General features: G+C 37.2%; 1 protein-coding gene across 7 annotated transcripts in view; it reads right to left on the reverse strand.

Moving 5' to 3' along the window:
• Window positions 1–22,837, reverse strand: part of Pafah1b1 (platelet-activating factor acetylhydrolase 1b, regulatory subunit 1 (45kDa)) — a 77,558-nt gene that overhangs the window by 50,608 nt on the left and 4,113 nt on the right. For 4 of the 7 annotated variants that reach the window (XM_013503491.1, XM_013503488.1, XM_013503487.1 and 1 more), the window contains one exon: window positions 6,299–6,494. The exons of the other annotated variants lie outside the window; for them this stretch is intronic. The gene's annotated coding sequence lies outside the window, so the exon portion shown is untranslated. The remainder of the gene's footprint in view (window positions 1–6,298; window positions 6,495–22,837) is intronic. 7 annotated transcript variants of the gene reach the window in all.

The following is a 22,837-nucleotide window of genomic DNA, read 5'->3' on the forward strand; positions in this document are numbered from 1 at the left end:
GTTCGAAAGAAACTGAATACTATACTGACTTGTTTAGGTTTTGTTGTACACGGCTTTTCCACTATAATTCTATGATACCATAATAAATACCTCATAAATACCAAACAAGAAGTACTATACTTCTTGTACTCTATTTTAATTTCCAACTTGGGTTCTATTATTCTATTAACTGCTATCAAAAGAGAGCTAATTCACCAAATTAATGCTGCTGATCTTGGCCAGTTTACATAAATTTAGACAACAATTCTTTAGACCAAAAAACATCACTAGGAAATAGATTTTGGGGGTATAGGGTTTGAGACAAGGTCTTGCTATGTAGTTCAGACTGTCCTTGAACTCTAGATACTGTTTTTTCAAATTAGAATTTGATAAAATAATACGGGTCCTAACTAGGAATGTGCATCAGAAATACCTGAAGAACCTCCTGAAAATAATCATAGCTAGGACTCAGCCTCAGAAACTTCAAGGTGGTATCTGAGTTTTTAAAATTTCTCCAGGTGATCTTAATGCATTTCCTCAATAGATCACATCCAGTCTATAGCACAAATTACAGTTTATATTGAAAGGTCAAGATCAAAATTACAAAAAAGGAGAAACTGAGAAATGATCAGTTTAAAAAAATGGGGCTGGGGATACTACTCAGTCATATAGTGCTTGCTTAGTATGTGCAAGGCTCTGGGTTCAGTCCTCACCAATGGGGGAAAATGTTATCTAGGGTTCAAGCATAGTATCAAATTGGGAAGTGAAGTTACTCAAATTTCAACAATAACTGGAACAACAATCATACAAATTCAAAAACAGGATTTTCAAAACTCTTCAGATCTATCTTGAAGAGATTAACATATTAAGAAAAGGTCACCGTAAGACTTTAAAATAAAAACACATTTTTCATTATAGTTGAACTTTTTAAATTATTTTTAATAACCTTTAAAATAAAAAAAGAAAATTTAGCCAGCTTATTATATTAATTATATCTAGTCTTCCTGGTATGTTCTAATAAAGACACATTCTATTTTGCATCTGTATTAACTTTGTTGCTTTTTATCTGGGTTGTGTGGTTTCCCCCTTTCTATGTAGACCTGAGTCAGCAAATTTTGTGCAAAGACCTAGATAGTACTTTAGGTTTTGCAGACTATTTAGTTTCTGTACCAATCACTTAGTGTTTTCTATCACTGTAATAAGAAAGCAATCAACAAGATATAAAAAAAAAAGGTGTATCACTGTTTCCATAAAATTTTATGGACTCTGACATCTGAATCTATGAAGCCTGTAACAGTCACATTAAGGAAGAACTTGCGACTCTCACTACATCGCATAGCTCACAAATTAACTTACAAATTCAGGTTCAGAGAATTTTTTCCTTTTGTTTCATTAATGAACTACATTAGTCAAAAAAGTATCTCTCATACTGGCCTGACCCAGACTACTAACAAAGTATTCAGTCACAGAATGTAGAGAAGAGTTACCTAAATGGCAGGGGATGCAGTTAAATGACACTGTGCTTGCTAGTATGCAGAAGGACCTGGATTCCATCCCCAATACCATGTTCAAAAAAAAAAAAAAAAAAAAAAGCCTGAAAGGCAGCCTATCACCACCTCTGTGAAGCCTGACTAGCCCGGTACCCTTGACAGAGGAAGGTACTATACCTTCATTCTCACCATTGTCATGAATATATAGTCTTCATAGCTTCCATTTATTAAATGAGGTTAAACTCTTACAGCACCCAGCAAGGAAATTAGTTTAAGAAAAGTTCACTGAAGTTAGGTCATATATCCAAGGTCAAACATCCAAAAAGTGTGAGGGCCAGTATTCAAACAAGGTTTATTTTTTAATCCAATAATGATAGCCTCAAGCAGTAGGTATGAAGAACAGAGAGAAGACCAAATAAGCAAGATTCCATTTTTATCTGTTTACAGACTCAGCTGCAGTTTTTTGAGCTAACATTTCCACAGTTAAGATAAATATGAAAAACTACTGATTCTATACTGTGCTGATAACCACATTCTTTGTAACCGTATAAATTCTGTTTCTAATACCAGAATGATGTCCTTAGGGTCAAATGCTAAGCTGAACGCAATCTTGCATTCTCTAGAACCAGGCACCATATATAGCATTCAACAAATGCTTGCACAGAACCAAATAGTAAAAGCAAATTAAATGAATATATTTCTACAGTTACAAGCAGTTATAAAATAAATTATAACTGTATAGCTCTGTGTACATATTATCTTCTTAAAAAGAGAAACCGAGGGGCTGGGGATTTAGCCTAGTGGCACAGTGCCTGCCTGGCAAGCGCAAGGTCATGAGTTCAATTCCCAGTACAGGACAAAAAAAAAAAAGAGAAACCAAGCTGAACTTCAAAAAATGCTTTTCCAGTCAGGCATGGTGATACACATTTATAGTCTGAGCTACCTGAAAACTGAGGCAGGAAGTCCTTGCACCCAAGAACTAATGAGATTCTGTCTAAAAAGAAAAACACTAAAATGTCTCAATTATTCAACATTCATCTTTATTTTAATAAAATACCAATTATCCAAATATCAACAGATATGGTGGCAAACGATAACCATGTTTTACTTTCTTCTTTTTTTTTTTTCTTTTTGAGACAGGGTCTCGCGCCATGCAGTTCAAGCTGGTCTTGCGCTACTTTGTAGTCCAAGTTGGTCTCAAACTAGTAATGATCCTCCTGCTTCAGCCTCCAAGTGCTGGGATTACAGGAGTATACCACCACATTCAGCTTACTTTCTTCTTCTAACTTTCTTAAACTCTACAAAACTGCCATTAGGGCCAGGGATATAACTCAGCGGCACAGCGCCTGCCTGGCATGCACAAGATCCTGAGTTCAATTCCCGGTAGCCGCCCCAAAATAAAACTGCCATTAATGGCAATTACAAAGGTTCGACCTAATACTCATTGGTACTGAAACAGCACTGCTAAGCTCCCAGATGCTAGCTAGCATAGGCAGCAAAACATGAGGATTTTATCTAGTTTTGATGAAAAAAAATTTAAGCAAGGTAACTCTCTTTTGTGTGATTTCATAGTACTTTGTACATATACATATTTCATACTTCACACACCACATTTTAATTATCTGTTGTATGTGTCCTCAACACTCCTCCAAAGCTTTTAACTCTGACATACTCTTCACTGAATCTCTGAAGTTAGTTCATGGTAATTAGTACAGTAGGCATCTGTGTCTAAGTGACTACTGCTGGCATCATTAATACTAAGACTACACTTTACTGTATTATAAGAAAGTAAAAATACTGTATCACTTTATGCTTACACTTCTTTGTTAAAAAAGAAAATCTGAAATCTAAACAATAATATCCATCAAAGTCCATCTGTTTGGGGTTGGTTTTGGTGAGATTTTTTCTTTTTTCCTTTGGTTCCCCCCCCCCCCGTACCGGGAATCGAACTCACAACCTCACACTTGCCAGGCAGGCACTGTGCCACTGAGCTAAATCCCCAGCCCCTGGTATAATCTTTTTAAAGATGAAACACTAATTAACATGTATTACAGGCAAAATAACAATTTTTTTTTTTTGGTCCCAAGAATCAAACTGAGGACCTTGTGCTTTCCAGGCAGGTGCTGTGCTACTGATCTGTATGTCTAGCAACAAAAATACGAATTTTTAAAACCCTGTAGAAAAACCAGTAAGTTGTCTGTTATGGTTTATGTCTGTGTGTCCCCCAAAAGCCTCATGCGGTCATGGGGCAGGCTTTTAGAGTTTGATTATGCCTGTGAGAGCCGCACCAGCCCTGGGGTGGATAGTTTGCATATGTAAGGAAGAGGAAAAGAGTGCTTGAGGCCATTCCTCCCCAGTTCCGCCCTGGTGTGTGCTGGTTGCTTTTGCTGTTGTCTGCCACCCTGAGCTGTAGCTCTCTGCCAGGTGCCACTCTGCTTTGTAATCTGCCAAGTCTGGACTGAAACCTCCACAAACTGTAAGCGAAATAAACCTCTCCTTCCTTCATTTTGGGCGTCAGGTATTTTGTCCCAGCAACGAGAGAGAAAAGAAACCAAGACATTGTCTCAACCAAAGACAAAAACTTCAAAAAGTAAAGATCTTTTTAAACGCGTACATTACTCTTATGATTTCTGCTTATAAATGCTACACTTTCAAATGGCAATAATACAGATATAGCCACAAGGGTGCTATAATTCTGTTGTTTTAAAAAGTCAACACTAATTAACAACACAAATTCCCTGCTTTGAAACACCAGGAAAGAGGCTATCTAGGATTCCCAAGCATCATACAAACAATAATAAGAGACAGATATTTTATGTGTGTATGTTTTTTAAGCTACAAGATAATGGCAAAATACTAAAGCAGATAGCCTAAAGCAGTAGTGGAGACCTATGGCAAGCATGCTGCAGCCTTATCATTGAAAGCTCTAGCTAGGAGCTGGGCATGGTGGTGTGCACCTGTAATCGCAGCATTTGAGGCAGGAGACTCCCACAAATTCGAGGCCAGCCTGGGCTACACAGTGTGTTCAAGACTCACTTGAACTATATAATGAGACCCTGTCTCAAACAAACCTAAGCTCTAAAAGGTTCGCTGTCACTGGTCTAAAGAAATTATGGCAATGCAGGAAGATTTATAATTTTTAAGAACAGGAGGAATGTCCTCAAATTGGTGTTTCATGGTGACTGTCCTAAAAGAAAAGTATAGAATATATTAGAGCCAAGAGAAGGCTTGTAATGGGTGATAACAGAGGCCTAAACTAGGATGGAAGAAATGGGAATGATATGAGAAAATTTTTATGGTCAAACTCCAATTATGCAAAGACAGTTTTTTGCGGCACTATGGATTGAAACCAGGCTTTTGCCTTGTATGTCAGTGTAAACCCTCATAAAACATCTTATAAGAATACATAAAACTACAAAATACTACAGATTAAAAGAGAAAAAAAAAAAGGATGGGTTTGGCGGCCCACACCTGTAATCCCAGCACTTGGGAGGTTGAGGCAGGAAGATGGTACTTCATCAAGTACCTTTTTCAGAGGTTGTACATAAATGGTTTAGGATTTAGATAAAAAGTGTTTTTGTTTGTTTGACTACTCAGTAGTGGTGCATTTTTTATTTTGAAACAGGGTCTCACTAAATCATTGAATTGCCCAGATTCGTCAGAACTTGCACTCTTCCGGCCTCAGCCTCCCAGAAGTTCTGGGATTACAGTTATACACCACGAGAGACACACACAGAGAGACAGAGACAGAGAGACAGAGTGTGTGTGTGTGTTTAGACAGTCCACTTTTTGCTCTGGGTCTTGAAGATGGCATTCTCTAGGGTATGATCTCTGTCCTAGGGGTAGATCTCCTGTTTACATTCAAAAGCAACTCCGTGGACGTTATGAAAACCAAGTAGAACAGGCATTATCCCTCAACTGATTTCTAGTTTTTTGTTTTTGTTTTTTTTTGGTACCAGGGATCAACTCAGGACCTTATGCTTGGCAGGCAGGCCTTATGCCACTGAGCTATTTCCCTGGCTCTAGTTCATTATTATCCACACCAATGTTTATCTCCACTGAGAAAAATAACTTAAAAATAATTCAATTGTGTCATTTATACATTCACTGAGGATCCAGTAGGTACCCCATATTCACACTCAAAAATATGCATCTGTGTTGCATATAGTCCACCACATTATCTAACACTTGTACTGTATTACAGAAAGCAACATGGGACATAAAAGCAACAGAGTCCCTGCCCCGAAGAAACTTACAAAGCAGTTGAAGATGTCAGTTAAACATACCTACTCAATGATTTCTATCCTGCTATGCTCTGTGCTATGAGGTTGTAAACAAAAATTAAAATCCAGTCCACCAAAGGAACACACAATGAAGTTAGGAGTTGGGAAGGTAGGGATGAGAAAGGAGATAGTAAGAGAAATAACATAAGCTTAAGGCTGACCAAGTTAGCCTTAAAAAAGATAAAAAAGTAGTAGAAATGACTGGTAATGTGAGATAGTTTTTGGAAGGAAAAACAGCATGTTGGATGTAACATGACAAAATACCTAAATGCAAACTTTTAAGCAGCTGGGAAATACAGAATTGCTATAAAGATGAAGCTAAAGATGGCAAACTGAGAAATACAAAGGGCAGTCATCAGAAAGTAAATAACTATGATTTCAACTTTGAATTCAAGAAGGTCAGCAGTGAAGAGACAAAGACAAAGAACTATAGTTCTGGGGAGGGGGTCAAAATCATACTTATTTCTAAATAAAGGTCAATCTTCAGCACATCTTAAAGAGAAGGAAGAGAGTCATATCTATTACAGATATGAGTGAAATCCATACCTCCTTAGATTTAATCTATGCTGAAAACCAGTATGAGTCCTGATCCATGGGAACAGTCTTCTCTTGAAGTACAGTAATTAATTTCCAGCAGCACAAAAACAGGGTTGCATTCTTATACCCTTTCCTTTAAGTTTCTTTTATAATGACTTTACTACTTCTGGAAACTCTGGAAGAACTTGCTCTGCCCACCTTCAAACTATAAAGAAGGAAAAAGACAAGAATTTAGCAGGTACAAAATTGTTTTCTAACAATTTTAACCTATAGGCACTTCCACAAATTCTATTTTGGGTAAAACTAGCTTGTCACACGAGAATTTAAATCCTACATATGAATGGTCTGTGAAAGATGTATGGCATATCCATACTTTAGATACAAGAAGCTTAATTTCAGCACATATTAAGAAGTATAGTCCTTATTTACCTTAGCATGTTAAACAAGAATATACAATATAATCCTCTATGAGGAATCCAGTGAAAAATGTCAAGTGGTTATCTTTCCAAACTGGTTTGGTTGTTTTTTTTTTGTCTTAAGGGTACTTTTTTTTTGGGGGGGGCGCTTTTTGAGACAGGGTCTCGTTATGCAGTCCAGGCTGCCCTTGAGCTCACTTTGTAGCCCAGGCTGGTCTTGAACTCGCAACAATCCTCCTGCCTCAGCCTCCCAAGTGCTGGGATTACAGGTGTGTGCCACCACATCAGCCAAGGATACTGTGAAAAAGAACCTATTATCATTTTTTTTCTCTCCAATCTGCGCTCTCCCTGTAACAATAAAATTATAAAATACCTTTAGAGCCCAGATCCTGACTCCATTTACCCTACCCTTTTTCTTTTTTTTTTTTTTTGAGACAGGGTCTCACTATGTAGTTCAGGCTGACCTAAAACTCACAGCCATCTTCCTGCCTCAACCTCCCAAGTGCTGGGATTACAGGCTTGGGCCACCAAACCCGTCCTTTTTTTTTTTTCTCCTCTTTTAATCTGTAGTATTTTGTAGTTTTATGTATTCTTATAAGATGCTTTATGAGGGATTACAAATGAAATACAAACACAAATGAAATAAAGAATAAGCCAAGTAAAAATGTGAATCAGGTTAAAAAAAAAAGTGGTAGAACTCTAGTTTTCTAAGTTAAGTTCAATTTTAAAAAATTATTGGGGCTGGGGCTATACTTCAGCAGTAGAGCCTATGCTTATCAGCATATTACGAGGCACTGGGTTTGATATCCAGTACTCAAACAATCAATGCACCACTACTGAGTAGTCAAACAAACAAAAACACTTTTTATCTAAATCCTAAACCATTTACGTACAACCTCTGAAAAAGGTACTTGATGAATATAGTGCTAATAAACTGGGTGGTGCAGACTATAAATTTTCAATTCCTCTGCTGAAAATATTTTTGGAACAAGGGTGTACATAACAGATGAAGTACGCAAACATCTTGCTTTTGCATAGAATTTAATGATTTATAAGCTGTTTTCACATCTTTTTAAACCTCAATTGTGCTGTTGGACAGTCAGTCCTCACAGTAACCTACACAAAAATGTAGTTATCACAAGATAATGTCTATAGAGAACAATGCAAGTGATATAAACAAGTGAAAGAGGCAAGACTGATTTTTTTCACGTCAGACTAATTGTTTATACAGTAGTTAAAATATTCTTCACTCATGAATAGATTCTTTTCTACTTTTCTTGAATATAGTAGCTGTCTAATTACACTTTCCCCCCATTTTTGATAAGACACATTAGTAAAAAATTGTTGATACTAAAAAAAAAAAAGACAAACCCTAACAGTACAAACCAGGAATGGTAATATATACTGATAATCCCAGCACTTGGGAGGTTAAAGTAGGAACATTACAAATTCCAGGCCCAGCCTGGGCTACAAAGTAGCTTGGTCTCAAAAAAAAAAAAAAAAAAAAAAAAACAAAAAAAAACAAAAAACAAAAAAAACCCAACAACAAAACCAAGGACATTAATAAATGGTATCGGGGAATAGTAGGAACTTGTTTCATGGAGAATTATGTTCATCTAAAGGATAGTAGCTGTGACTCAGTTTGGGACAATGATTGCCAGAGTGTCTTCTAAATTTTCAGGATAATCCAAAAATAGAGACTTTACGCAAAACAGTTAATTTTTAAGTGTTGGCTCAAAAAAATTTTTTAAATCAAAGCTAAGAGAAATATATTTATACACTGAATATGGCCTACAGGCTGCCAGAATACAACCCTTAGCTAGATACTTAGAGATAAATATAGGTTTGAATGGTTAAGGAACTTTAATAAGATGGGTGTGCTGTTGTACGCCTGAACCCCAGCACTCAAGAAGCTGAGGGAGGAGGATCACCATGAATAAAAGAATTTACGGTGTAATAACATCACCCATGCTCTTTACTTAATCCAAATCATAAAAATGACAACTACTTTATTTCATTAACATGAGGATAAATTCTGCACTGCAAAAACAAATCATTCAAATACCTTCCCCACATTCAGTGCAATTATCGCCTGTAACACTGAAAATTTATAAACAACCCAAACATCTACTTCTGCAGTCTTAGATATAAAAAACTATGGTATAATCATTTAATGAATTATACATCACAATAAACTACACATATATATCAGTAATATAACTATAAAACATTTTGTTAGATACAAAAAGTTGTAGAATACTACACAGTAGGGTAACATTCATATAAATTCTAACAACCTACAAAATATTATACTTTGTTTAAGGATACATACATGTTTAGTGTAAGTGTAAAAACATGGAAGAAAGGGATATAAACTTTAAGAGGAAATCTGCCACTGGAAAGAAGAGAACAGGCTTGGAAAGAACAAAATATTCAATTATAACTGTAATAATGCCTTATTTAAAAAAGAAAGCTCTGAACCAAATATGACAAAATGTTAACATCTATAAATTTCAGTAGTTGTTATATTCTGCCATTCCATATAACATATATACAAATAGGTAAAATAAAATTTAAAAGAAAAAACTTGCTGGGCATGGTTATCACACAGTGGTAATTCCAGTACTCTGGAAGGCTGAGGCAGGAAGATCACAAGTTTCAGCCTAACTTGAGTAACTTGGCAACTTAGAGAGACCATGTCTCAAAAAAAAAAAAAAAAAATTTAAAGGGTTGCAGTAGCTCAGTGCAAAGGCCCTGGATTCAAAACTCAGTACTGGAAAGGAGGGAGGGAACCGGAAGAGAGGAAAAAGTGATGTAGCTCGGCATTCCCTAGGTTGAAGGGAGGAAGGTGGAGTGGGAGGGGGAGGGAGGGAGGAAGGGAGGGAAGGCAGGTAAACAAAGCACCTTTCCTATTGAGGGCCCCATGATAGGTCCTCTGACAAGTAACAAATTAGATATGGAAATGATGTGAAAGCACTGAAGGAATTAAGTCCTATTTGAAGCCCTGTTATGTAGCCTTTTGGATATGAACAGCCAAGGATCAAGTATCATACTGGGGAGTGGGGCTGTATTTTAGTGGCAAAGCACTTGCCTCACATGTGAGGTTTGATCCCCAGGACCACAAAAAAACAAAAATGTGGCCATGTACCAACTGTGCAACTGTACGCAAATTTTCAAACTTCTTAAAGCATATTTACCCATTTATAAGAACAGGCTAAAACCTGCCTCAACTAGCAGAAATGAACTTAATGAAATAATGGGTTCTTTGGGAGGTGTACCGGGAATTGAACTCAGGACCTTGCGCTTCCCAGGAAGGCACCATGCCACTGAGCTATATCCCCAGCCCTTAATGAAATAATGTTAAGGGGTCGTCCAAGGGCTAGAGATGCAGGCTAGTGGTACTGCACTTGCCTAACTCTGTGAGGCCCTGAACTGGATTCCTAAGACTAAGAAATAAATAAATAAACAAACCCACAGGTTGTCCACCCTCACAAATACTGAAGTGGCTCAAAAACAATAATTTTACTTTTACAAACATAAGCAAAGTTAAGATACTGTATTCCTAGTGTCCAAGCATAGAACACAAATCAGTTTTGCCATCACAAGAAAGTAAAAAGTAAACCTGTTACTATTACCTCATCTTAATCATGTTTATTATCAACATAATTACAGTCAACATTTACTAAGTACTACACACTAGGTGCTGTGGTACTAGGCTTTTAAAATGCATTAACCCATTTGATACATCAGATAAAACATTTAACATGAACTGTAACAAGAGAAAAGTAGTAGGTACTGTAACACAAATTCAGAAGAATGTTTCTTCCAGACAAAAAACTAGAAAAGGCTGTCTGGAAAAGAGAATCCAGTATACAGATTTTAAGGACAGATAGGGGAAAGGGATACAGAGTGAAAACAGTATACACACGGAAAGTATAGTATCTTCCTAAGAATGAATTAAAGGAGACATGTTTTACGAATGAATTAAAAGAGACAAATGGCTCAGGCAGTAAGAAAAAAGTTGAGGGGCTGGGGATTTAGCTCAGCAGCAAAGCGCCTGCCTGGCAAGCGCAAGGTCGTGAGTTCGGTTCCTGGTACCGGAGAAAAACCAAAAAAAAAAAAGAAAAAAGTTGAAAAAATGAGTCAAGACATAAAAGAAGGGCCAGGGATATAGCTCAGCAGCACAAGCGCTGCCTGGCAAGCGTAAGGTCCTCAGTTTGATTCCCAGTACCAAAAAAAAAGACATAAAAGAAGCTTTTGAGTGCCCATTTAAAAGGGTTAAACTAACATCTCTTGATTACCGTGTTTTGCCACTGTGTTCTTTCCATTTTCATTTACACAGCCGATTAGAGATAGTAAAAAGCCTGTGAAAAATTTTTGGCAAGAAAGTGACTTGGAAAATGGCTCAGAAAATTTCTTCTGGCTAGTTTATGTAACATACTGTGCACTCTTCCTCTTATTTGCTATTACACCTAATGACAGCCAGTTTCTCCATTCCACTTATTCAAGCTACAAATCTGAATTGTCTAAATTCCCCTCTTACCATCATACTACTCATTCATAATTTTACTTCCTTAACTTTTCTCCAGTGAACAATCTACACTGCCACTGACATTTCAAAGCACTAATCATTGTTTCCTGAGAAAGTCTAAGTGACCGCCAAACCTCCAAATTTATATTTCTCACAGCTACTCATCTAAAATACAAAACTGGTCCTAATGCCTGCCTTTGAACTTGTTTAATGACTTCCAAATTGGTTACTACAACTTACATAAAATATAATGTACAAATTTTACTAATATACCTTTCCTCATATCTTAAAATCCTGTTATTCATGCACAAAAACCAAACTGAACGTGAAATACTTCAAAGAATCAACAACAGGGATCTCATCTTATTGAAAAGATTTGCACATCAAAAGAAATCACCAACAGAGTAAAAAGAAAACTCACGAATTGGGAAAAAATTTTAGCCACCCGTCCCTCAGACATAGGACTTCTATCTAGAACATATAAAGAATTAAAGAAAAAAAAAAAAATCAGGCCCCCAAAATTCAAAGACCCAATCCAAAAATGGGCATCTGAGATGAATATACACTTCTCAGATGAATACAAATGGCAAATAAATATATTAAAAAATGTACAACATTATTAGTTGTTCAAGAAATGCAAATTAAAACAACACTTGAGATTCCATTTCACCTCAGAAAGAATGGCTACCATCAAGAAATCAACCAATAACAAATGCTGGCGAGACTATGGAGAGAAAGGAACCCTTCTCCACTGTTGGTGGAAGTGTAGACTGGTACAATCACTGTAGAAATCAGTGAGGAGATTTCTTAAAAAAACTAGGATTAGAGGTCCCATTCGACCTAACTATTTCCCTTTGGGATACTTTTCCAGAAGAACTGAAAACATCATACCACCATGCACACCCATGTTTATAGCAATGCAATTTGTCATAGGTAAATCTTTGAAACAACCCAAATGCCCATCAATTAAGGAATGGATTAAAAGATGTGGTATTTTTATACAATGGAGTATTACTCAGCTATAAAGAAATATAAACTTGAAGCTTTTATAGGTGAATGGATGCAACTAGAGACCATACTCATAAGTGAAACATATCAGACCTGCATGTGTAAACATCATATTGGTTTAAGAAACTGAATGAGTAAACAAAATCAGAAAAGTACAATAGATATGGTGTAAGAAACTGAATGAGTAAACAAAATCTGAAAAGTACAATAGATATGGTGAAAGGGAAAGAAACTGCTCAAGAGGAAAGAACAACTGGGATGAGGAAAAGTAAAACAGAAAGAAAGGGAAAAATATATATATATACACACACACAAGATAGCTAAGGTAACTGTACTACTAATTTCTGTTGGTTTATTGAAAGGAACAGTTAATGCTTAATTTTTAAAAAAATTTTTGACTAATTTTACATGCTTGTATCTGGTAATGTGAACAATAACTATGAAGATAACAATATACAATATAACAATCACTGGTTTCCTCTCATCTTGTTTTGAAATTCTGTATTGTTTCTAATGTTTTTATTTTTATTCTTTAAAATTAAAAAAAGAAAAAAATCCACATAAAAAATAAAAAGTATAAAATCATGTAGTAGAAAAAAATTGTCTGCCAAACTACATACTTATTAGCATATACACAAGTCTTTCATGCTTTTAAGTATGAGTATGTTGATATTATTACTACCTAAAAATGAAATGAGCAGACATCTCCCATGTCTGCTCCAATTATACAATCTTTTATTCTTTCTTTCCTTTTTTTTGGAGCATGGGATGCAGCATTAAGGCTTGAACTTGGGAAGCACTGAGCTATGTTTTCAGTTCTTTTTGTATTTTATTTTAAAATAGGGTCTCACTAAATTGTCCAAACTGGTCTTCAACTTGAATCCTCCTGCCTCAGTATTCTGAGTAGCTAGGGTTACATATGTCTACTGCACCCAGTTTCAATTATTCATTCTTCAAGATTCAGTTCAAGTATTCTCTCTTAAATGTCTTCAATGTGGAGATCTGATGAGCCCTGCAATAGCTTGTGTGGTAAGTATCACAGACAACACATATCACAACAATTCAGGACACAGATTTAAAATACTGTTTAAGTACACTGCATTTCCTATCATTTCATCATTTTATTAAGAATCTATAGAAAATTCAAGAAAATTCAAATTGTTTAATTTCAATCAAGTTTTTCCCTTTTATAAAACTGAATGGCAAGATAACATATTTTAAAAGCTGAAGCTGAGCGTGGTGGCACACACCTGTAATCCCAGCACTCAGAAGGATGAGGCAGGGGAACTGCCCTGAGTTTGAGGCCTGCTTGGGCTACGTAAGGAGTTCAAGCTCAGCCTGAACTACACAGTGAAATCCCTGTCTCAAAAATAGAAGAAGAAAAAAAAAAAAAAAAAAAAAGCCATGCCTGGTGGCACACACTGTAATCCCAACAGTCAGAAAGCTGAAGCAGGAGGATTACCACGAATTCAAGGGGTTATCGAGTGAGTTCAAGGCCGTCTGAACTACACAGTGAGACCTTGTCTCAAAAAAAACCCACACACACAAAAAATAAAAACAAAATCAAAAAATCAAAAATTAAAAGTTGACAAATCTAGAAATAGGGAGCTAAGATTTAGCCAAAGAGTGGACTAGGTGGTGAGGATATCAAAATTTAATTTAAAAAACTGGATATAATAGTGTTAACAAATTTTGTCTTTAATGATTCACCCCTTCAAAATTTTTCAGTATTACCATGGTGCTGTTATCTTATAATCTCACATCTCAAAATTAAGATACAACATATAAACAATAACCTATTATTAAAGCTTTCTGGCTCTTTGAACTTGAGCTAAATTGAGTCTTCTGTACAATGGTATTTCCTTGAAGAGAAATAACCTCCAACTACCAAGAAAACTGCAAGAACCTATAAATTCAGAAATTAAAACTCACATCTTAGTTCTCATTTTTATGGAAATATTGTAATATATCTCCAAGGTATCAAACATATCACTAGCATAATTACATCTGCAATCCAAAGCTCTTTAAAGAAGTCAGACATGATAGTACACCCCTGTAATCCCAACATGGAAGGCTAAGGCAGGAAGATCCCAGCAAGTTCAAGGCAAACCTGTACTACACAGCAAGATCCTGCGACAAAACAAAATAAAACAAACAAAAAGCTGTTTAAAAAATATTGCTGGGCCGGGGATATAGCTCAGAGGCACAAGCACCTGCCTGGCAAGCACAGGGTCCTGAGTTCAATTCCCGGTACAAAAAAAAAAAAAGAATATTGCTTTAAAAACGTTGTGAGGAGAAAAAAAAAAAAAACCATTGTAAATGCTTTATGTGGGAGTCAACTTTGATTTCATTCTTCCTCTATACCCAATCAATTCACTGTTCTGTACTAAGTTTATTTCCTCAGTATTTGTTGACTTATTTTTCTTGGGTCCATCTTTACCACCACTACTATCACACTTCACTACACACCACTCTTATCTGGACTAGGTACAACAGTTCTCTGTAAATCTAGTTTTGGCCTGCTAACATCTATCCACTATACAACTGTTAGGGCAGTGATGGAGCACCTTTCCAGAGCATTTAATGATATAAACAGCCTGCTTCACAGATTCTCTACCACTGCCCTAGATACAGCTGACCATATAATTTCTGTACTTAAAAACCCTTTAAACAGGGTGCGGCCCCGTAAACCCAGCACTCAGGAAGCTGAGGTAGGAGGATCAGAGTGATATTGAAGCCAGCCTGGGCTACACAGGGAGCTCAAGGCTAGCCTGAACTACACAGAGAGGTCCTGTCTCATAAAAGCAGCGGGGAGAAGTGGGTGCTGGGGCTTTAATCTGGACATGGTGACACATGCTTATAATCCCAGCTCTGAGTGGTTGAGATACGAGCATCACAAATGCAAACCCAGTCTGGTCAATTTAGCAACTTAGCGAGACCTTGTCTCAAAAGTAAGTAAATAAATTTCATTCATTCATTCATTCATTCATTTATTCTAAAGGGGCTGGGGATGTAGCTCAGTGTGAAGGCCCTGGGTTCAATGCCCATACTGTCAGTGGTGGGACAACCTTCATTGGCTTCCTATTTTTTGTTTTAATTTAAACACATATAGCACTTATTATATACTAGGAACTACTTTAAGTGTTTCACAAATATTCATTTCCTCCTTACAACAATCTAGCCCAATATAATACAGACATGAAAACAGCACAGCTGCAAGCTGAAGCCACCTACCTAAGCTCCAAAGTACAGGTTCTTAGCCAGCACACTATCCAGCCTTATTTCCTAAGGTCCACTTGCTTTGTAAGGATTTCCATTAGTAGCTAGCTCCTGCCAGCATTCCAAGTTTCAGTTCTAATCAAGCCTCACCTTGCCCACACTGCAGCCCTTTGTAATGCATGCCTTCCCCATTTTATAACCGTTATGATTCTACTCCTGCTATCTCCTATATCTGAAGCACCTTTGAGTACTGTATTACAGATTCCTATTACAGGTTCCTATAACAAAGTACTACACTGAATACATTTTGATGAAAAAATTAATTTTTAAATGCCTCATAAAGATGGTAAGCAATAATAAAATCTTGTCATTAATTACACAAGCTAGACATATGAGACACCAAAACACTAAATGCTTTACGACTCATCTTCAATATACCTAATGGTTATCCCATTACAACACAAACAAACAATAGCCCAAACAACTTTCTCCAACTTTGATCCTATTTCTTATCCTTTCATAATGTTCATCCCCTTGATGGCCCCCCTCCCCCTACTACATCAATTCCTTACTTTTCTCATCCCTTACCTTCTTTGTTCCTCACGCCCAACTAATTTTATACATTCTAAATTAATTTCCCTCAAATTCATTCTTTTAATCTGCATTTCCACTGAAAAAGTAGAAGCCTAAATGAGGTTCTCTAAATGCTACAGTGGAGGGCAAAACAGAAAAACAAATGCATGAACTATGGTAACTATAATTCTCAAGAACTGTCTTGCTATCAAATTACACGTTCTCCTAAAGGTAAAACAAATACCTCTTTCAGGAGATGGACCTACTATTTGTTTTTAAAGTAAGAGTAATCAGTCAAAATATTGTTTTCTGATGCAGTACTTAAAACTCATTTTGAGGAAAAGGAAAAATAGAGGGAATTCACGTACTAGCACAGAATTAATAAACAAGATACCTTATCTGCTTCGCTCCTCAGATCATTTCCCTCTAGAAAAGTCCCAAAATGGGAAGCTCTTCTCCAAAATTGCAGGTCAACATCAGTCTAGGTAGCAAACTTCACTCTCTCCTTTTTTTTTTTTTTTTCCAAACTTCATTCTCAATAATTTTTTTTTTACATTTTTTTGAGACAAGATCTTGCTGTGCAGTTCAGGCTGGCCTGAAACTCACTACTATAGCTCAGGCTGGCCTTGAACTTGCAGTGATCCTGCCTCAGCCTCCCGAGTCCTGGGAACAGGCATGCTCTCAGTAATTTTCTACAGCAATATATAATGCACTTAAATGCAGCTTCCAATCAGATAGGTGGTCAAATATTGAATATCTTCCCCTCAGATACTGGTGGCACCTACCTGTAGTCCCAGGTACTCAAATGGACCACAATAGCAAGACACTGATCAAAAAAAAAAAAGGAAAAATTAAGGCCCCCCCTTCTCATCTTTATTTATTCCATATGTTCAAACATTTAAAAAAATAGTAAGTCAGGAGTTGTGGCTCACATCTGTAATCTCAGCATTCAGGAGGCTGAGGCAGGAGGATTGCTGAGTTCGAGGCCAGCCTGGGCTATACAATGAGTTCAAGGCCATCCTGAACTACATAGGGAGACCCTACCTCAAAAACAAACAAACAAAATATTAAAGCTATCAAGTACCAAAGTATGAATTTATAACACACACAAAAAAGTGATTCTTCACTTGGACCTGCAGATGCCCAACAGGTAACTAAAGCAGTACAAGCTTTACCTGCATTTTGTAAAACTGTGGGTCAAACTCCCTCCTCAGCTCTGCGTATGTTAATCAGTTAGGAGGTGTCTATCGAAAAGCTGGCACAGTAAGTGTATTAGTCTTAAATTAACCTAGCCTAACTCATTCACCTTCCAAGACTTAGGACACCAAGATAAAAGATTTACAGGGACATTCAGCTACAACCAGATGCCTCCATGGCCCCAAACCTTGAGTCACCCTGGATTCTAGCAGCACCTCACATGACTGAGACTGCCCCAAGCAAAGACAACCATCTCAGGGGAACCTAACTGCACTCAAGTCACATCATGTAGATTCATTTGGAGCTAGGAAAGCAGGACTGAGACAATGATCTGAGATATCAACCAGACCTTAGTCCAACACTGCATATCCTAAACCTGGCCCATTTTATTCATGGATCAGTCTAATCTACCTCTTCAGACCTGTGCCTCCTTCAGTTTCTCACTGAAGCCTTTTTCCTATCATCTCTTATTTTTCTTTGGTAGAAGGCCCACTTGATTTTTGTCAAAGCTGTGCTCCCCTTTATTTTACTTTTCAATTAAAGTTTTTTCCTATAAATTCATGCTGAATGTCTCAATTTTGGTCTCCATTATCACTGAAGCAAAACCTATATTACCTGGTGACAGCCTCCAATATGATGTGGTAAGTGCATTTTTTCCTAAAACCTGGACTCAGTCTAAATCATATTTAAAAACAAGGTGATAAGTCATTCTATAAAGCCTTTGGCCGGTCTTAATTAAGATTATTAAGGACACACAAAACAAGACTGATAATCTGTCACAGACCAGAAAACTAGGAAGGTACCACAACACTGCACCTTAAACTAGACGTAGAACAGAAAGCAGACATGAAGGGAAAAATGAGTGAAATCCAAATAGTTTGAAGTTTACCTAACAATAATATACCAAAGTTGGTTTAATTTTGACAAATGTACCAGGTATTTAAAATGTTTACAATATAGAAAATTCAGCATCAAGAACTTTCCCCACAATCCTTACAACTATTCAGCATACTTATTTATTCCAAAACAAAGATTTTGTTTCTGGGTTTTTTTGGTGTTTTTTTTTTTTTTTTTTTTTTTTTGTAGTACTGGGAATTGAACCCAGGGGCTTGTACATGCCAGGTAAGTGTTTTAACACTGAACTATGTTCCCAGCCCTTTTTATTTTTTTAAATTCTGAAACAGTGTTTCTAAATTGCCCAGACTAGCTTCACTACTGGGAACTTTCTAAGTACCTGGGATTCCAAGTGTGTGCCACCACTCCAAGCCTAAGTTTACTTTTTAAAGAGAGGGAAGGGTGCTCGTTTTTTCCACGCCTGTAATCCCAGCAATCCGGAGGCAGAGGCAGGAGGATCACTGAGTTTGAGGCCAGCCTGGGCTACAAAGTGAGTTCAAGGCCAGCCTGAACTGCATACAAAACCCTGTCTAAAAAAGAAAAATAAAAACCACCAAAAAAATCAAACAGAAATCTCACCACTCTGGGAGGCTGAGGTAGAAGGACCACAAGTTTGATTCCAGCCCGGGCAACTTTGTGCAACTGTCTCCAGATTTTTTAAAAAAAAAAAAAAGGCTGGAAATATAGCTCAATTAAGAAAGCCCTAGGTTCAACCCCAAGTAGCTAACACAACAATAAACCTTCTGAGTGTAGCCAGCCACAGTGATCTGCCTAAAGTTCCGTCTAATCAGGAGGCTGAGGCAAAGGGTCATTTAAACACTTGAATTGAGGAGTTAAGAGGTCAGCCTGAGCACTAGAGCAAGATCCTGTCTCAAAACCAAATCAAAACAAAACAAGACAAAACAAAACAAAACAAAATCCCACTTTAATGATGACTGAATAGCCATAGTGTCTTCCTTTAAAAAAAAAAAAAAACACTCCCATGCTGAACAATGTGCCATATGGTTCTAAGTCTGCTGCTATTGGAGGAGTCTGAGGTAGAAGGATGCAGTTTGTGGTCAGCCTAGGCAATTTAGCAAGACTCTGTTCTCAAGAAACAAAAGGGAAGCCAGGGCACGATAGCTTCCCAGCACTCCAGTAGGTTGAGGCAGGAGGATAGTAAGTATGAGCCCAGCTTAGTGACTTAGCAAGATTTTATCTCAAAAAATAAAATGGGCTAGAGATATAACTCAGCATGAAAATTCTAACTTAAATGCCCAGTACTAAAAATAAATAAATAAAAAAACAAACAAATACATAAATAAAATCAAAAGGGTCCGAGGATAGAGCTCAGTGGTAGAGCACTTACTTTGCATGTTGGAGGCCCTGGGAACTAACAAGAGGGAGGAGAAAGAAAAAAAAGAGTCTCTAGTAATAGTAAAAAGAAATCGAAGATTTATAGGCCTAATCTTTTTTTTTGTCTTTTTGAGATAGGGTCTAACTATGTAGTTCAGGCTGGCCTTGAGCTCACTTTGTAGCCAAAGCTGGCCTTGAACTCACAATGATCCTCCTGCCTCAGCCTCACGAGTGCTGAGATAATAGGCATGCGCCACTACATCTGGCATAATTTATTATTTAATAGTCACAAATACCCCATGAGTTAGACAATGTCAATATCATCCATTACAATTAATAATATAATTATTTGAGGCAGGGTCTCACTATGTAGCCCAGGCTGGCCTCAAACTCATGGAGATCCTCCTGCCTCAGCCTACCAAGTACTGGGATTACAGGCATGTGCCAACCATGCCCAGCAACATTCAATGTATTTCTGATAAAATAAAAATATGGATGATTAGATAAAAGATCTACCTTGGGCTGGGAGTATAGTTCAGGGATAGAGGGCTCGCCATAAATCAAAACTAGATTGATCTGTAATGTGCAAACTCTTAACAGACATAAAACATTCTATAATGCTTTCAAAAATTAAAATTCTTGGGGCTGCAGGTGTAGTTCAGCAGTAGAGCACATATATGCACTGGGTTCAACACCCAGCAACCCCCTGCTGAAAAATTAAAGTTGTTAAAATTTTTCTGAGACTCCTAATTTCACTATTATCAAAAGATAATCCTCAGAGAACTTCTTTTTTTTTTTTTTTTTTTTGGTTTTTCTCCGGTACCGGGAACCGAACTCACGACCTTGCGCTTGCCAGGAAGGCGCTTTGCCGCTGAGCTAAATCCCCAGCCCCTTCAGAGAACTTCTTAACAGCCTCAGTTTACTGTCAATTTTTGACAGCCAAATGCTCATAAAGCAGATAATCAAAATACTGTGTAATTTGTCTAGCTGAGTTAATGCCCTTTTTATTTTCTTTTTTCCCACAGTATTGAGGATTGAACCCAGGGCATACTTACTGAAATATATTCCCAGCCCTGCATTTTTTTTTTTTTTTTTTTGGCAGGACCTTGCTATGTAGTTCAGCCTGTCCTTGTACTATGTAGGCCAGCCTAGCTTGGAATTCAGAGATCTTCCTGCCTCAACCTCCTGAGTGCTGGGATTATAAGCGTGCACCACCACAACCAGCCCTAGCTCTTTATTCTTTATTTTAATATTTTTGAGACAGGGTCTCATTAAGTCACTAAATAGAAGTCTGGACTTCAATTTGCAATCCTCCTGCCTCAGCCTACCAGAGTGCTATGATTAATGTATTTCTTATAGTTTGATCCCGTTCCCTAGGACAACTTAAAATCTCTACAGACGACCTATATTTTTCTCCCCAGCCCTCACCACCTAATTCTGCAGAGATCACCAGAGTTAACTTACAAAAAGAACTTTAGAATAGCACATCCCCTCACCCCACAGTGCTGGGAATCTGAACAGAGCACCTAGCACAGTAGGCAAGCACTCTTACCATTCATTGAGCTATAACCTCCAGCCCCAGCATATTTTTCACATAATCCAGCATTCAAATAAATGTGACATTTTATTTACTTACTAATACTAGCTTTAAAGGAGTACCGGGCACTTTCTAGCAGTTCTTACTCAAGTGCCTAAGGCCTTACATATGCAAAATGAACAGTCTATAATACAAGATCGTATGTTAACAAATGTCAATTTAAGTAAAGCAAACAATAAATGTTACAGATTGTCACCATTTTAGAAAATAAAGAAAATTAGGGAGGGGAATAGGAGCTGAAGAGAAAGTAGGGGGATAGGAAAAAGAATCAAACTGTATCATGTACAGGTACAAAGTCCCTATAATGAATGTGATCATTATGTATAGCTGAAATTACCAATAAACTTAATTAATTTTAGGGAAAGAAAATTAAGAAAATTAAAAAGGTAAGCAGTCCAACAGTCGTAAAAAGAAAAGAGAATGCAAGCCAATACTCAAGTGATTATATTTCTCATAGTTACTAAGCTAACTTGCAGTCTTAAGAAATTATCAGAATTTTAATTCTCTTCATGGCCAGGCGTGGTGGCACAGGCATGTAATCCAAGCACTTGGGAGGTATAGGCAGGAGGACTGCTGTAAGTTCAAGGCCAGCCTAGGCTATTAAGTGCGTTCAAGGCCGGCATAGCGAAACCCTATCTCAAGAATAAACGAAAGAAAGACAGAAGGAGGGCGGGGGATTTAGCTCAGCGGCACAGCACCTGCCTGGCAAGCGCGACATCGTACGTTCTATTCCCGGTACAGGAAAAAAAACAAAAAAAAAACAAAAAAAAAAAAGGAATGAAAGAAAGAAAGTTTCTCTATAAAAATACCTCAAAAATAGCTGAGAATAAATGACAACGAATACCAAGTTCAAAATTTACAATATCATGAAGAAATGTTCAATGGCCAGTGTGTGTGTGTGTGTGTGTGTGTGTGTGTGTGTGTGTGTCTTTTTGACACAGGGTCTCGTTATGCAGTTCAGGCTGACTAAATAACCCTACTTTGGAGAATACCTTTGCAGAAGTATTCTTGACAAATGCAGATTCATTCTTAGCTAAGTATGTTTCAACAAAAAGCCACCATCTTTTAAAAGAGAAAATAATAAATCAAAATAATAAGTACTGGGCTGGGGATTTGGCTCAGCATCACAGCGCCTGCCTGGCAAGCGCAAAGTCGTGAGTTCGATTCCTGGTACCGGAAAAACAAACAAACAAACAAAATAATAGTAGTAAGTACTTACAATGTCTACAACTAGTGAGCATAAATCATAAACATCAATTAAAATCTCTAACTGCTATGCCAGGGATAAAAATTATACACATAGCAGAAGTTAAACTAATGTTCCATTTAAATAGCTAGGCAAAGCGTCATACCAAACCAGTAACAAAGCTAGAACAATCCAAAAAGGCTTCACTGCAGTTAACTACTAGGCTTACATAATACAGCATCTTTGTTCAAGAAATACAGATTTCTCAACATGTTTGGCCTTAGCCGGGTGTGGCTGTACACGCCTGTCACCCTAGTACTTATGACGCTAAGGTAGTAAAATTGTGAATTCAAGGCCAGCCTTTGCTACACAGTAAGACCCTGTCTCAAAAAACAAAAAATGTTTGGCCTGTAACAACTAGGATTCACTCTACACCCAGTAATATTCACAATAGTAGGTATACACTTTATTTTCAGGATTCATATTGTATGCTACAGTTTGTGGTGTATGTGTGTCTCCCTTTTATTTGGTGGTACTGGAGATGGAACCAAGGGCCTTGAAGAAGCCAGGCAAGCGCTCTACCATTGAGCCA

Source organism: Chinchilla lanigera, unplaced genomic scaffold (genome assembly GCF_000276665.1).
Source record: "Chinchilla lanigera isolate Chin_1 unplaced genomic scaffold, ChiLan1.0 scaffold00080, whole genome shotgun sequence".
NCBI lineage: Eukaryota > Metazoa > Chordata > Mammalia > Rodentia > Chinchillidae > Chinchilla > Chinchilla lanigera.